Raw genomic sequence first — 12515 nt, 5'->3', positions numbered from 1 at the left:
TGTTGTTACTGACACGGGGGGATTGTTACTGACAGTGGGCTTGGGGAGATTGCTTCTGACACTGGGCTGGTGGGATTGTAACTGACACTGGGGGGATTATTACTGACACTGGGGGGGATTGTTACTGACACTGGGGGGATTGTTACTGACACTGGGTTGGTATGTTACTGACACTGGGGGGGATTGTTACTGACACTGGGGGGGATATTTACTGACACTGGGAGGGATTCTAACTGACATGCGGGGGGTTTGTTACTGACACTGGGAGGGATTGTTACTAACACGGGGGGATTGTTACTGCTGCTGGGGGTATTGTTACTGACACGGGGGGGACTGTTACTGACACTGGGGGGATTGTTACTGAAACTGGGGGGGATTGTTACTGACACTGGGGGGGATTGTTCCTGACACTGGGGGGGGATTGTTACTGACACGGGGGGGTGATTGTTACTGACACTGGGGGGAATTGTCACTGACACTGGGAGGGATTGTTACTGACACTGGGGGGGATTGTTACTGACATGGGGTGATTGTTACTGACACAGGGGGGGATTGTTACTGAAACTGGGGGGGATTGTTACTGACACTGGGGGACGGATTCTTACTGACACTGGGGGGTGTTCGTTATTGACACTGGGGGGAGATTGTGACACTGGGCTGGGGAGGGGGGATTGATCCTGACACTGGCGGCGGATTGTTACTGACAGTGCGGGAGATTGTTACTGACACGGGGGGTTTGTTACTGTCACTAGGGGTTGTTGTTACTGACACGGGGGGATTGTAACTGACAGTGGGCTTGGGGAGATTGTTTCTGACACTGGGCTGGGTGGGATTGTTACTGACACTGGGGGGGGATTGTTACTGACACTGGGGGGATTGTTACTGACAATGGGAGGGATTGTTACTGACACTGGGTTGGAATGTTCCTGACACTGGGGGGGATTGCTACTGACACTGGGTGGGATTGTTACTGACACTGGGGGGGATGGTTACTGACACTGGGGGGATTGTTACAGACACTGGGGGGGATTGTAACTGACACGGGAGGGGATTGTTACTGACACTGGGGGGGATTGTTACTGACACTGGGAGGAATTGTTACTGACACTGGGGGGGATTGTTACTGACACTGGGGGGGATTTTTACTGACACTGGGGGGGGATTATTACTGACACGGGGGGGATTGTTACTGACACTGGGGGGAGTTGTCACTGACACTGGGAGAGATTGTTACTGACGGGGGATTGTTACTGACACTTGGGGGGGATTTTTACTGACACTGGGGGGGATCGTTACTGACACTGGGGTGGATTGTTACTGACACTTGGGGACGGATTGTTACTGACACTGGGGGGGATCATTACTGACACTGGGGGGAGATTGTGACACTGGGCTGGGGAGGCGGGATTGATCCTGACACTGGGGGCGGATTGTTACTGACAATGGGGAGATTGTTACTGACACTGGAGGAGATTGTTACTGACACTGGGGCTTGTTGTTACTGACACGGGTGGATTGTTACTGACAGTGGGCTTGGGGAGATTGTTTCTGACACTGGGCTGTGTGGGTTTGTTACTGACACTGGGGGGTTTGTTAATGACACTGGGGGGGATTTTTACTGACACTGGGGGGATTGTTACTGACACTGGGTTGGAATGTTACTGACACTGGGGGGGATTGTTACTGACACTGGGCGAGATTGTTACTGACACTGGGGGGGGATGGTTACTGACACGGTGGGATTGTTACAGACACTGGGGGGGATTGTAACTGACACGGGAGGGGATTGTTACTGACACTGGGGGGGATTGTTACTGACACTGGGGGGGATTTTTACTGACACTGGAGGGGATTGTTACTGACACTGGGGGGATTGTTACTGACAATGGGAGGGATTGTTACTGACACTGGGTTGGAATGTTCCTGACACTGGGGGGGATTGTTACTGACACTGGGTGGGATTGTTACTGACACTGGGGGGGATGGTTACTGACACTGGGGGGATTGTTACAGACACTGGGGGGGATTGTAACTGACACGGGAGGGGATTGTTACTGACACTGGGGGGGATTGTCACTGACACTGGGAGGAATTGTTACTGACACTGGGGGGGATTGTTACTGACACTGGGGGGGATTTTTACTGACACTGGGGGGGATTGTTACTGACACTGGGGGGGATTGTTCCTGACACTGGGGGGCATTGTTACTGACACGGGGGGGGATTGTTACTGACACTGGGGGGGATTGTTACTGACATGGGGTGATTGTTACTGACACTGGGGGGGATTGTTACTGACGGGCGATTGTTACTGACACTGGGGGGGACTTTTCCTGACACTGGGGGGGATTGTTACTGACATGGGGTGATTGTTACTGACACTGGGAGGGATTGTTACTGACGGGCGATTGTTACTGACACTGGGGGGGACTTTTCCTGACACTGGGGGGGATTGTTACTGACATGGGGTGATTGTTACTGACACTGGGAGGGATCGTTACTGACACTGGGGGGGATTGTTACTGACACTGGGGGACGGATTGTTACTGACACTGGGGGGGTCATTACTGACACTGGGGGGAGATTGTGACACTGGGCTGGGGAGGCGGGATTGATCCTAACACTGGGGGCGGATTGTTACTGACAATGGGGAGATTGTTACTGACACTGGGGGAGATTGTTACTGACACTGGGGCTTGTTGTTACTGACACGGGTGGATTGTTACTGACAGTGGGCTTGGGGATATTGTTTCTGACACTGGGCTGGGTGGGTTTGTTACTGACACTGGGGGGATTGTTACTGACACTGGGGGGGATTGTTACTGACACTGGGGGGGATTGTTACTGACACTGGGGGTATTGTTACTGACACTGGGTTGGAATGTTCCTGACACTGGGGGGGATTGTTACTGACACTGGGCGGGATTGTTACTGACACTGGGGGGGATGGTTACTGACACTGGGGGGATTGTTACAGACACTGGGGGGGATTGTAACTGACACGGGAGGGGATTGTTACTGACACTGGGGGGGATTGTCACTGACACTGGGAGGAATTGTTACTGACACTGGGGGGGATTGTTACTGACACTGGGGGGGATTTTTACTGACACTGGGGGGGATTGTTACTGACACTGGGGGGGATTGTTCCTGACACTGGGGGGGGATTGTTACTGACACGGGGGGGGATTGTTACTGACACTGGGGGGGATTGTTACTGACATGGGGTGATTGTTACTGACACTGGGGGGGATTGTTACTGACGGGCGATTGTTACTGACACTGGGGGGGACTTTTCCTGACACTGGGGGGGATTGTTACTGACATGGGGTGATTGTTACTGACACTGGGAGGGATTGTTACTGACGGGCGATTGTTACTGACACTGGGGGGGACTTTTCCTGACACTGGGGGGGATTGTTACTGACATGGGGTGATTGTTACTGACACTGGGGGGGATCGTTACTGACACTGGGGGGGATTGTTACTGACACTGGGGGACGGATTGTTACTGACACTGGGGGGGATCATTACTGACACTGGGGGGAGATTGTGACACTGGGCTGGGGAGGCGGGATTGATCCTGACACTGGGGGCGGATTGTTACTGACAATGGGGAGATTGTTACTGACACTGGGGGAGATTGTTACTGACACTGGGGCTTGTTGTTACTGACACGGGTGGATTGTTACTGACAGTGGGCTTGGGGATATTGTTTCTGACACTGGGCTGGGTGGGTTTGTTACTGACACTGGGGGGATTGTTACTGACACTGGGGGGGATTGTTACTGACACTGGGGGGGATTGTTACTGACACTGGGGGGATTGTTACTGACACTGGGTTGGAATGTTACTGACACTGGGGGGGATTGTTACTGACACTGGGCGAGATTGTTACTGACACTGGGGGGGTTGGTTACTGACACAGGGGGATTGTTACAGACGCTGGGGGGGATTGTAACTGACACGGGAGGGGATTGTTACTGACACTGGGGGGGATTGTTACTGACACTGGGGGGGATTTTTACTGACACTGGGGGGGATTGTTACTGACACTGGGGGGGATTGTTGCTGACACGGGGGGACGGATTGTTACTGACACTGGGGGGGATCATTACTGACACTGGGAGGAGTTTGTGACACTGGGCTGGGGAGGGGCGATTGATCCTGACACTGGGGGTGGATTGTTACTGACAGTGGGGGAGATTGTTACTGACACTGGGGGGGATTGTTACTGACACTGGGGGTTGTTACAGTCACTGGTGGGGATTGAAACTGACATGGGAGGGGATTGTTACTGACACTGGGGGGGATTGTTACTGACACTGGGAGGGATTGTTACTGACACTGGGGGGGATTGTTACTGACACTGGGGGGGATTTTTACTGACACTGTGGGGGATTGTTACTGACACTGGGGGGGGATTGTTGCTGACACGGGGGGACTGATTGTTACTGAAACTGGGGGAATCGTTACTGACACTGGGGGGAGATTGTGACACTGGGCTGGGGAGGGGGGATTGATCCTGACACTGGGGGCGGATTGTTACTGACAATGGGGGAGATTGTTACTGACACTGGGGGGGATTGTTACTGACACTGGGGGTTGTTGTTACTGACACGGGGGGATTGTTACTGACAGTGGGCTTGGGGAGATTGCTTCTGACACTGGGCTGGGTGGGATTGTAACTGACACTGGGGGGATTATTACTGACACTGGGGGGGATTGTTACTGACACTGGGGGGATTGTTACTGACACTGGGTTGGTATGTTACTGACACTGGGGGGGATTGTTACTGACACTGGGGGGGATATTTACTGACACTGGGAGGGATTCTAACTGACATGCGGGGGTTTGTTACTGACACTGGGAGGGATTGTTACTAACACGGGGGGATTGTTACTGCTGCTGGGGGTATTGTTACTGACACGGGGGGGATTGTTACTGACACTGGGGGGATTGTTACTGACACTGGGGGGGATTGTTACTGACACTGGGGGGGATTGTTCCTGACACTGGGGTGGGATTGTTACTGACACGGGGGGTGATTGTTACTGACACTGGGGGGAATTGTCACTGACACTGGGAGGGATTGTTACTGACACTGGGGGGGATTGTTACTGACATGGGGTGATTGTTACTGACACAGGGGGGGATTGTTACTGAAACTGGGGGGGATTGTTACTGACACTGGGGGACGGATTCTTACTGACACTGGGGGTGTTCGTTATTGACACTGGGGGGAGATTGTGACACTGGGCTGGGGAGGGGGGATTGATCCTGACACTGGCGGCGGATTGTTACTGACAGTGCGGGAGATTGTTACTGACACGGGGGGTTTGTTACTGTCACTAGGGGTTGTTGTTACTGACACGGGGGGATTGTAACTGACAGTGGGCTTGGGGAGATTGTTTCTGACACTGGGCTGGGTGGGATTGTTACTGACACTGGGGGGGGATTGTTACTGACACTGGGGGGATTGTTACTGACAATGGGAGGGATTGTTACTGACACTGGGTTGGAATGTTCCTGACACTGGGGGGGATTGCTACTGACACTGGGCGGGATTGTTACTGACACTGGGGGGGATGGTTACAGACACTGGGGGGATTGTTACAGACACTGGGGGGGATTGTAACTGACACGGGAGGGGATTGTTACTGACACTGGGGGGGATTGTTACTGACACTGGGAGGAATTGTTACTGACACTGGGGGGGATTGTTACTGACACTGGGGGGGATTTTTACTGACACTGGGGGGGATTGTTACTGACACTGGGGGGGATTGTTCCTGACACTGGGGGGGGATTGTTACTGACACGGGGGGGATTGTTACTGACACTGGGGGGAGTTGTCACTGACACTGGGAGGGATTGTTACTGACGGGGGATTGTTACTGACACTTGGGGGGGATTTTTACTGACACTGGGGGGGATCGTTACTGACACTGGGGTGGATTGTTACTGACACTTGGGGACGGATTGTTACTGACACTGGGGGGGATCATTACTGACACTGGGGGGAGATTGTGACACTGGGCTGGGGAGGCGGGATTGATCCTGACACTGGGGGCGGATTGTTACTGACAATGGGGAGATTGTTACTGACACTGGAGGAGATTGTTACTGACACTGGGGCTTGTTGTTACTGACACGGGTGGATTGTTACTGACAGTGGGCTTGGGGAGATTGTTTCTGACACTGGGCTGTGTGGGTTTGTTACTGACACTGGGGGGTTTGTTAATGACACTGGGGGGGATTTTTACTGACACTGGGGGGATTGTTACTGACACTGGGTTGGAATGTTACTGACACTGGGGGGGATTGTTACTGACACTGGGCGAGATTGTTACTGACACTGGGGGGGGGATGGTTACTGACACGGGGGGATTGTTACAGACACTGGGGGGGATTGTAACTGACACGGGAGGGGATTGTTACTGACACTGGGGGGGATTGTTACTGACACTGGGGGGGATTTTTACTGACACTGGAGGGGATTGTTACTGACACTGGGGGGGGATTGTTGCTGACACGGGGGGGACGGATTGTTACTGACACTGGGGGGGATCATTACTGACACTGGGGGGAGATTGTGACACTGGGCTGGGGAGGGGGGATTGATCCTGACACTGGCGGCGGATTGTTACTGACAGTGCGGGAGATTGTTACTGACACGGGGGGGAATGTTACTGTCACTAGGGGTTGTTGTTACTGACACGGGGGGATTGTAACTGACAGTGGGCTTGTGGAGATTGTTTCTGACACTGGGCTGGGTGGGATTGTTACTGACACTGGGGGGGGATTGTTACTGACACTGGGGGGATTGTTACTGACAATGGGAGGGATTGTTACTGACACTGGGTTGGAATGTTCCTGACACTGGGGGGGGATTGTTACTGACACTGGGCGGGATTGTTACTGACATTGGGGGGGATGTTTACTGACACTGGGGGGATTGTTACAGACACTGGGGGGGATTGTAACTGACACGGGAGGGGATTATTACTGACACTGGGGTGGATTGTCACTGACACTGGGAGGAATTGTTACTGACACTGGGGGGGATTGTTACTGACACTGGGGGGGATTTTTACTGACACTGGGGGGGATTGTTACTGACACTGGGGGGGATTGTCCCTGACACTGGGGGGGGATTGTTACTGACACGGGGGGGGATTGTTACTGACACTGGGGGGAGTTGTCACTGACACTGGGAGGGATTGTTACTGACGGGCGATTGTTACTGACACTGGGGGGGACTTTTCCTGACACTGGGGGGGATTGTTACTGACATGGGGTGATTGTTACTGACACTGGGGGGGATCGTTACTGACACTGGGGGGGATTGTTACTGACACTGGGGGACGTATTGTTACTGATACTGGGGGGGATCCTTACTGACACTGGGGGGAGATTGTGACACTGGGCTGGGGAGGCGGGATTGATCCTGACACTGGGGGCGGATTGTTACTGACAATGGGGAGATTGTTACTGACACTGGGGGAGATTGTTACTGAAACTGGGGCTTGTTGTTACTGACACGGGTGGATTGTTACTTACAGTGGGCTTGGGGATATTGTTTCTGACACTGGGCTGGGTGGGTTTGTTACTGACACTGGGGGGATTGTTACTGACACTGGGGGGGATTGTAACTGACACTGGGGGGGATTGTTACTGACACTGGGGGGATTGTTACTGACACTGGGTTGGAATGTTACTGACACTGGGGGGGATTGTTACTGACACTGGGCGGGATTGTTACTGACACTGGGGGGGGATGGTTACTGACACAGGGGGATTGTTACAGACGCTGGGGGGGATTGTAACTGACACGGGAGGGGATTGTTACTGACACTGGGGGGGATTGTTACTGACACTGGGGGGGATTTTTACTGACACTGGGGGGGATTGTTACTGACACTGGGGGGGGATTGTTGCTGACACGGGGGGACAGATTGTTACTGACACTGGGGGGGATCATTACTGACACTGGGAGGAGATTGTGACACTGGGCTGGGGAGGGGCGATTGATCCTGACACTGGGGGTGGATTGTTACTGACAGTGGGGGAGATTGTTACTGACACTGGGCGGGATTGTTACTGACACTGGGGGTTGTTGTTACTGACACGGGGGCATTGTTACTGACAGTGGGCTTGGGGAGATTGTTTCTGACACTGGGCTGGGTGGGATTGTTATTGACACTGGGGGGACTATAACTGACACTGCGGGGGGGATTGTTACTGACACTGGGGGGATTGTTACTGACACTGGGTTGGTATGTTACTGACACTGGGGGGGATTGTTACTGACACTGGGGGGGATTTTTACTGACACTGCGAGGGATTCTTACTGACACGGGGGGGGTTTGTTACTGACACTGGGAGGGATTGTTACTGACACTGGGGGGATTGTTACTGACACTGGGTAGGATTGTTACTGCCACTGAGGAGGATTGTTACTAACACGGGGGGATTGTTACTGATGCTGGGGGTATTGTTACTGACACGGGGGGGATTGTTACTGACACGGGGGGGGGATTGTTACTGACACTGGGGGGAATTGTCACTGACACTGGGAGGGATTGTTACTGACACTGGGAGGGATTGTTACTGACACTGGAGGGATTCTTACTGACATGGGGGCGTTTGTTACTGACACTGGGAGGGATTGTTACTGACACTGGGCGGGATTGTTACTGACACTGGGGGTTGTTGTTACTGACACGGGGGGATTGTTACTGACAGTGGGCTTGGGGAGATTGTTTCTGACACTGGGCTGGGTGGGATTGTTACTGACACTGGGGGGATTATTACTGACACTGGGGGGGATTGTTACTGACACTGGGGTGATTGTTACTGACACTGGGTTGGTATGTTACTGACACTGGGGAGGATTGTTACTGACACTGGGGGGGATTTTTACTGACACTGGGAGGGATTCTTACTGACACGGGGGGGTTTGTTACTGACACTGGGAGGGATTGTTACTGACACTGGGGGGGATTGTTACTGACACTGGGTAGGATTGTTACTGCCACTAAGGAGGATTGTTACGAACACGGGGGGATTGTTACTGATGCTGGGGGTATTGTTACTGACACGGGGGGGGATTGTTACTGACACGGGGGGGGGTTGTTACTGACACTGGGGTGAATTGTCACTGACACTGGGAGGGATTGTTACTGACACTGGGAGGGATTGTTACTGACACTGGGGGGGATTGTTACTGACACTGGGGGGATTTTTACTGACACTGGGCGGGATTGTTACTGACACTGCGGGGGATTGTAACATGACACTGGGGGGGATTGTTCCTGACACTGGGGGGGGATTGTTACTGACACGGGGGGGATTGTTACTGACACTGGGGGGAATTGTCACTGACACTGGGAGGGATTGTTACTGACACTGGGGGGGATTGTTACTGACACTGGAGGGATTCTTACTGACACAGGGGGGTTTGTTACTGACACTGGGAGGGTTTGTTACTGACACTGGGGGGGCTTGTTACTGACACTGGATAGGGTTGTTACTGCCACTGAGGAGTATTGTTACTAACACGGGGGGATTGTTACTGATGCTGGGGGTATTGTTACTGACACGGGGGGGATTGTTACTGACACTGGGAGGATTGTTACTGACACTGGGGGGGATTGTTACTGACACTGGGGGGGATTGTTCCTGACATTGGGGGGGGATTGTTACTGACAAGGGGGGGATTATTACTGACACTGGGGGGGATTGTCCCTGACACTGGGAGGGATTGTTACTGACACTGGGAGGGATTGTTACTGACACTGGGGGGGATTGTTACTGACACTGGGGGGGATTGTTACTGACATGGGGTGATTGTTACTGACACTGGTGGGGATTGTTACTGACACTGGGGGACGGATTGTTACTGACACTGGGGGGGAACATTACTGACACTGGGGGGAGATTGTGACACTGGGCTGGGGAGGCGGGATTGATCCTGACACTGGGGGCGGATTGTTACTGACAATGGGGAGATTGTTACTGACACTGGGGTAGATTGTTACTGACACAGGGGTTGTTGTTACTGACATGGGTGGATTGTTACTGACAGTGGGCTTGGGGAGATTGTTTCTGACACTGGGCTGGGTGGGTTTGTTACTGACACTGGGGGGATTGTTACTGACACTGGGGGGGATTGTTACTGACACTGGGGGGATTGTTACTGACACTGGGTTGGAATGTTACTGACAATGGGGTGGATTGTTACTGACACTGGGCGGGATTGTTACTGACACTGGGGGGAATTGTTACTGACACTGGGGGGATTTTTACTGACACTGGGCGGGATTGTTACTGACACTGCGGGGGATTGTAACATGACACTGGGGGGGATTGTTCCTGACACTGGGGGGGGATTGTTACTGACACGGGGGGGATTGTTACTGACACTGGGGGGAATTGTCACTGACACTGGGAGGGATTGTTACTGACACTGGGGGGGATTGTTACTGACACTGGAGGGATTCTTACTGACACAGGGGGGTTTGTTACTGACACTGGGAGGGTTTGTTACTGACACTGGGGGGGCTTGTTACTGACACTGGATAGGGTTGTTACTGCCACTGAGGAGTATTGTTACTAACACGGGGGGATTGTTACTGATGCTGGGGGTATTGTTACTGACACGGGGGGGGATTGTTACTGACACTGGGGGGATTGTTACTGACACTGGGGGGGATTGTTACTGACACTGGGGGGGATTGTTCCTGACATTGGGGGGGGATTGTTACTGACAAGGGGGGGATTGTTACTGACACTGGGGGGGATTGTCCCTGACACTGGGAGGGATTGTTACTGACACTGGGAGGGATTGTTACTGACACTGGGGGGGATTGTTACTGACACTGGGGGGGATTGTTACTGACATGGGGTGATTGTTACTGACACTGGTGGGGATTGTTACTGACACTGGGGGACGGATTGTTACTGACACTGGGGGGGAACATTACTGACACTGGGGGGAGATTGTGACACTGGGCTGGGGAGGCGGGATTGATCCTGACACTGGGGGCGGATTGTTACTGACAATGGGGAGATTGTTACTGACACTGGGGTAGATTGTTACTGACACAGGGGTTGTTGTTACTGACATGGGTGGATTGTTACTGACAGTGGGCTTGGGGAGATTGTTTCTGACACTGGGCTGGGTGGGTTTGTTACTGACACTGGGGGGATTGTTACTGACACTGGGGGGGATTGTTACTGACACTGGGGGGATTGTTACTGACACTGGGTTGGAATGTTACTGACAATGGGGTGGATTGTTACTGACACTGGGCGGGATTGTTACTGACACTGGGGGGGTGGTTACTGACACTGGGGGGATTGTTACAGACACTGGGGGGGATTGTTACTGACACTGGGTAGGGTTGTTACTGCCACTGAGGAGGATTGTTACTAACACGGGGAGATTGTTACTGATGCTGGGGGTATTGTTACTGACACGGGGGGGGATTGTTACTGACACTGGGCGGGATTGTTACTGACACTGGGGGTTGTTGTTACTGACACGGGGGGATTGTTACTGACAGTGGGCTTGGGGAGATTGTTTCTGACACTGGGCTGGGTGGGATTGTTACTGACACTGGGGGGATTATTACTGACACTGGGGGGGATTGTTACTGACACTGGGGGGATGGTTACTGACACTGGGTTGGTATGTTACTGACACTGGGGAGGATTGTTACTGACACTGGGGTGGATTTTTACTGACACTGGGAGGGATTCTTACTGACACGGGGGGGTTTGTTACTGACACTGGGAGGGATTGTTACTGACACTGGGGGGGATTGTTACTGACACTGGGTAGGATTGTTACTGCCACTAAGGAGGATTGTTACTAACACAGGGGGATTGTTACTGATGCTGGGGGTATTGTTACTGACACGGGGGGGGATTGTTACTGACACGGGGGGGGTGGTTACTGACACTGGGGGGATTGTTACAGACACTGGGGGGGATTGTAACTGACACGGGAGGGGATTGTTACTGACACTGGGGGGGATTGTTACTGACATTGGGAGGGATTGTTACTGACACTGGGGGCGATTGTTACTGACACTGGGGGGGATTTTTACTGACACTGGGGGGGATTGTTACTGACACTGGGGGGGGATTGTTGCTGACACGGGGGGACGGATTGTTACTGACACGGGGGTGATCGTTACTGACACTGGGGGGAGATTGTGACACTGGGCTGGGGAGGGGCGATTGATCCTGACACTGGGGGCGGATTGTTACTGACTGTGGGGGAGATTGTTCCTGACACTGGGGGGGGGATTGTTACTGACACTGGGGGTTGTTGTTACTGACACGGGGGGATTGTTCCTGACAGTGGGCTTGGGGAGATTGTTTCTGACACGGGGCTGGGTGGGATTCCTCCTGACACTGGGGGGATTATTACTGACACTGGGGGGGATTGTTACTGACACTGGGGGGATTGTTACTGACGCTGGGTTGGTATGTTACTGACACT

This window comes from Somniosus microcephalus, chromosome 9, assembly GCF_052327205.1.
Source record: "Somniosus microcephalus isolate GS21.2 chromosome 9, FLI_Smic_1.0, whole genome shotgun sequence".
NCBI lineage: Eukaryota > Metazoa > Chordata > Chondrichthyes > Squaliformes > Somniosidae > Somniosus > Somniosus microcephalus.
Note: the sequence above shows the minus strand (reverse complement) of the source record.